Source organism: Cicer arietinum, chromosome 6 (genome assembly GCF_000331145.2).
Source record: "Cicer arietinum cultivar CDC Frontier isolate Library 1 chromosome 6, Cicar.CDCFrontier_v2.0, whole genome shotgun sequence".
NCBI lineage: Eukaryota > Viridiplantae > Streptophyta > Magnoliopsida > Fabales > Fabaceae > Cicer > Cicer arietinum.
The window spans coordinates 40,807,834-40,813,881 of record NC_021165.2 but is presented as its reverse complement, the minus strand read 5'-3'; positions in this window follow the sequence as shown (position 1 = coordinate 40,813,881).

Sequence of the window (6,048 nt, the reverse complement as noted above, 5' to 3'; positions counted from 1 at the left end):
AGGAACAATATTAAGCCAAATGGCCATCTTTATAGGGAATTCACATAAAGCATACATAGTATTATCAATCATTTCCTTTCATTTGGATCAATATGGATCACCAACATTCATCTTGGTCTTATGGTAGTTTGTAAGTAATATATCACGAGTCATTTGTCAAATGAAGCATTTAAGGGGGAGAAATTGATAACAACTTACAAAAATAATAGCAAGCAACCAATCATTTGTCCAATTACCATCCTCATCCACCAAATCTCTTGCCTTAGCATTTCTCATATTAGGAGGGATGCTAACATCAATATCAGTAATACGTAGAGCAACCATATTCAACTCTTCGACCACACGTCAATCACTTGATCATTTTCAATATACCAATAATCAAACTAATTAAAATTCAAACCACAATTGAACAAAAGATCTCCACAAGCTAGAATTTGTAGGTTTACTCACAATCACATCACAATTCCTACTACCTCTATCATATTTACATCTCAAGACAATGCAACACAACTACTTAGAACCACGTCACAACTTTCATCCCAGCTTCATGAGACATTCCTTGTTCATAGTATTAAACTTTTGAAGCTCTAAACCACCCATATGTTTCATCTTGGTTAAAATGTCCCATCTGACTGTATGATATTTACGGCCTCCGCCATCATCACCCCAAAGGAAGGATCCTAACATTCTTTCAATATCATGAATACATTACTTTGGAAATGACATAGTCATCATAGGGTAGATAGGAGCAACTTGTAAAATAAACAGAGTGAGCGTCGATCTACCTACAAGAAGAAAAGCCATATAAATCTCTAGTTGGTTATTAGGTTAGGTTAACAAGAAGAAGAAAAAGAAGACTTAGGTGAAGAACAGGAAAGAAAAAAGAGGTAGTTGTGATGGAAAAAAAATAGAAAAATCTGTTTCAGCGGTCAACGGTTGTGTAAGGAATTTGATGTGACTCAGTTCAAATTTTATAAATTAATTTGTGAAGGTGTAACCTTTTGGAGCAAAGACCACACTGCGTAAAAACCTTAATAACAACACTCATAACAGTAAGGGTATCACTCTATTTGCTTTTCTACTTAAATTATATGTGATATAAAGCACTGTGATGTTATGTATTGGTTCTATTTGTGTGTTATCTTCAAAATATGTGTGTTATATAAATTATATGTTTATTAGTGTTATTATGAGATTAAGTAATTTGTGTATTTTGATTGTTAACGGGTGATTATTCAAGATGATAACTTTGTGTCTAAAGTAGGTTGGTTTAGGACAAGGTTGAATCGTTTTGGACACTCTGATTGATTGATTGATCTATTTTGTTACTAACTAAGACGATGACATTAATACATGCATGAGTGCCCTGGACCTATTCGCGAGTACGTGATACAGTTTCTTGAAAAGACAATGTGATTAGAAAAATATTCAACGGTGGGGTACTGAACATGAAACTCTGAAGATCATTTGTCCAACGGTGGGAAATTATCCAATGGTGGGACTATTTGCTTTATAGGGTGGCGATATTTCGAAATCATGCATTGATATGTAGTCTAACAAATATGATTTATGCATTTTGGTTGATTTGTATCTCTGGTGTTTTGTGATTTAATTGTTAAATGAAGTATATGACTTATTTATATTTTTCTATAATAACTATATATGTTTGTCTATTTGCTCTGTGCTTGTTATTTGAAGATGACCCTTACATTTGACAGGACGTCACATATAGTGTAACTTGAACGAATAATATCACAGTCAACTTAGTACGAATAATATCACATGCAGTTGGAGCTCAGAGATTCTTTTGAACTAGTGTTAGACTTGTTGGGAGAGTTTTTCACAAGCGTCCAATGTTACGACCAACTAGGATTTATTTTTGGGTAGTAAAACGCAAAGAGTATTAAATTTACGGGTTTCTTTTGTTTAATGTATTAAATTTACGTTTTTGTAATGCGAATACTCTGATTCATTATTTTTGAAAATACAATTGAAAAATTTATTAATTGGTTTTAAAGTAAATGAGTACTAGAGATAATCTTATAGAAAAACGAATTTGTATCTTTACATTTAGAATTTCGTTAGTTAATGTATTGAAAAAGCAAGATGTTACAACTATGAAAGTCAACCTCCCTGTTTCTAAAACATCCTAATAATCAATTATACAAGTCTGCGTAATGGATTGTGATGTGGAAGATAGTTCCATATTTTTGAATGATACAAATAACCGATTATGATGTAGTATTTGGCAGAATATCACATGTGATGAATTAAAAATTTCAATACTCATCAACACACTACTTTTTTTATTGACATTTTTCTCGTATAAATAGAGTCCTTTTAAGATCTTTTTCACACCAAATTTTTTCTTCTTCGTTGTCGATTCTCACTACTGAAGATTTGCCCCTGAATCATGCGACATATACCCGATATAAGACAAGTATCACACTCTTCATATAATTGTAGTAGAATGTCATCATTATAATCTTCCATGCTCTACAGCGAATAATTATCTCAAACAAAGAAGAGACAAACCACTAGACATGACATTAGCAAGTTTAACAAATAAAAAAATAAAAAAAAATAAAATCAAAAAATTTATTGCAGAGCAAAAAATTTCAATTAAGTAAATAAATTAAATTCAATTGTGATATGGCAATCCTCGACAACGGCGCCAAAAACTTGGTAGCGTTTCAGAAAGTGTACTGAATCGTTGCAAGTAATAATAAAATGGTAGTACCAAGTGTCGAACTCAAGGATTGCGTTTTACTGCTGAATTATAGTTAGTTACTAAAATTAAACAAAAAGTTTCCCAGTTGATTGAAATAATATTTAAAATTGACAACAGTAGTAAAATTGATCCTTTATAAATCGAGAAAAATGTCAGGGATGAGTTTCACTTCGAATCCAACCTTGGTGTCTAATTTGATCCTAGTTATTGAATTCCTTTACTGAATTATTACCGAATTCTCTTTATTATTCTTGCCCTAATGTCTTAGTGACAGAACCTTTAATTCCAAAGTAACCCCTAATTCTTTAGTAGATTTAAGATTAGAATTAAGCATTACCGTATAGAAATTATCTTGTAAATTATTGTTTTGCAACTAATTTAATTGGTTTCATGACCTGCACCTATGTCTAGACTACAAATTCATGAATTTCTCATCTCAAGCATTCGTAAAGTCCACTTCCGTTTCAAAATACAAATCGTAGAACATTTTAATGTTGATCAAGCAATAAAAAGCATTAAGGACAGAGATGAGAAAAATAATTCAATAAACTCATTCATATAACTAGAAACCAAATCATAAAAATAAGGGTTTCATCTTATTACACTCATCCCTAACAAATAGGATTTAGTTACTCATGACAGAGGTAAAAGAGATAGAGATTAGAGAAGAATTACAAGAAGGATTCATGAATGATTCTTGATAAAACTGCTCCAATGATGTTAGAAACGACCGTCTTTGAGTTTCTATGTTAGGGCACAAGTCTCCCCACTTCCCAAGAGTAAAAAAGATCCCTAAAACAGTGAAAGTTTAAGTTTTTATGAATGCTGATGCGCGTCGCGAGTCCCAGGCGCGTCTGGGCAGTGCTGAACTGCTGGAAATGCGCCTCAGGCACAGCTGGCGCGCTTCAGGCGCACAACCTTTGATGTCTGAAGTAAATTGCATATTACTCCTCTTTCGAGTCTGAATGTGATTTTGGTGTCTTCATGAAAATTGTAGCCATGGAGTTTAGATTTCATTTGCACTTGGTTTGACTCCAATTGGTCATTTAGTACTCCAGATATGACTGAAACACTCTACATAGGTCATGTTGGTTTCTCACAATAATTCAGCACTGCACTAAAACAAAGTAACAACACAAAACTCCGAAAAATCCCTACTTAATCAAGGAAATAATAAAATAAATATTTCATTAAATCAAAGAGCTAAAATCAACAAAATATATCAACTAACTCCTTAAATTAACTAATGATTAAAGATAAATAAGACTAAAAATAATGAAAAATATGCGTATGATGAAGAGTCATCACAACCCCAAACTTAATCTATTGCTTGTCCCCAAGCAACAATTTATTTTAGATTTTGTGCAGTTAAAAGCAAATTTAAATTCAATTTCTAAAATCAAATCAATCTCTATTTTCAAAGTTCCAGCTACTACAAAATATTCATCATGCTCGATGGTTGCTTACAAAAAAACGACACAATTTGTACACTTTAGCATTCATTCATCAAGTTCAACTCTCTCTTCACACAGTCTCACCAAAATTTCTCTCAAGTGTTTAGAAAGGGTTACAAATTTATCACTCAAATCCGAGAGCATGCATCACGCTACCATAGGCTTGAAAAAATTCTAGTTATCAATCACAATGCAACAAACACACACACTTTTGGAGAACTTTTGGGTTGTAATGGGGCTTAGATAAAGGTAAGAAATTTTGGGATAGTAGGCTTTACTACTTGGAGTTCGGCATACATTTCCAAATTATTCTACATTTTTTATTTTTCTTCACCTTTTCATTCTGAAGATTCTCAAACATTGACAAAAGAACCAAGAAGATATTATTTACCAAGGTACACAAACTGATTTTTTTTTTCTTCTTCTTTTTTTTTTCTTTTTATTTTCTTTTTGTGAGAATCACCACCCCAAACTTAAAAGGTTGTTATCCCATGAGCAACCCCAAACTTAGAATTTTACCAAGACAAGACAAAAATTTCCTACCTAACTCCAAGTAAGGTGATGTAATGAGAGTCAGGTCTTTGGTTTGTAATGTGGCTACTGACCGAAAGAAAAGGGAAAAGCTCAAAGGGGCTACTAAAGGGTAAAATTTTCATAGGGTAGTTAGAAAGGCTCAAACGACTAAACAAAATTGCCTCAGTGTATGCATAAATTACAAGTGATGCAAGTCAGATTTAGTGCAAGTTCTGAAGGGATAACACATGTCTGGATAATCACACAACAAAGAATTAAAGTGTGTAGGCCCAAAAGCTCACAGCTAGGATAATAAGAAAGAGTATGAACTATTTAAATGATGCCAAACGTGTTACTACAAAATTAATTTAATGCCAAGTAAGACTTCGACAACCAAGGAGTAATCAACAATGCATGCATTAGTGAAACTTATCGAATTGAGCAATGATATGAGCAACGAAATAGTGTTTAAATTTCAAAGTCCCAAACAGAAAACTTAAGACCAAATGAAAGTTGTTAATAATTCTTCATCATAGTGCATGTTTACACACAATTAGAAGAAACAAATTCAAATAACAAAAATAAGATTGCAAAAAATAAAAGTTACCTCTACCTGTGGGTTGCCTCCCCCAAAGCGCTTCTTTAAAGTCATTAGCTTGACGCCTCAACAATTGTCAAGGTGGCATATATGACAGAAAGAACACATCATCCTTCTTTTTCTTTTTGTTTGGTAGAAATTCCATGAACTTAAGAAATAAAAGATGTTATTTCCATGTCCTTCTCAATTGGACATTGATGAACAAGACATAGATTGAATCTCGAACATTATCATTATCTTCTTTTTTCTTTTCCTCGTTCGTCTTTTCCTCTTGCTTATCTTCTTCTACCACAACAATGAAATTATCTTCAATCTTCAACTTCTCCTCCATCTTCTCAAACTTAACCACTTGCTCAAATAACATCTCACATTGATTTTCAAATCTTTCAATTGAAACCATGTTATTCTTCATGACTTCAACCAAAACGTCTGTAACGTGAAAGTCTTTGTCATCTGATTCTTTGGATAGAATTTTTGGAGGTAGAATTTGTTCCCAATTGATCTTTTTAATGTAACACTCGTCGTTTTCATTGACTTTGAAAAAAAAATCTTCATATTCTACTAGTTCGGCAAGGTTATCAGCATAATTTCCACTCTTATGTGCTTCTCCGCAAAAGTCACACCTAAGAAAGTGCATCGGAGGGATCTAAGGGTGATATTTTAAAAATGTATAGCTCAAGATTTGCCCCTCAATCATGCGACATATACCCGATATAAGACAAGTATCACACTCTTCATATAATTGTAGTAGA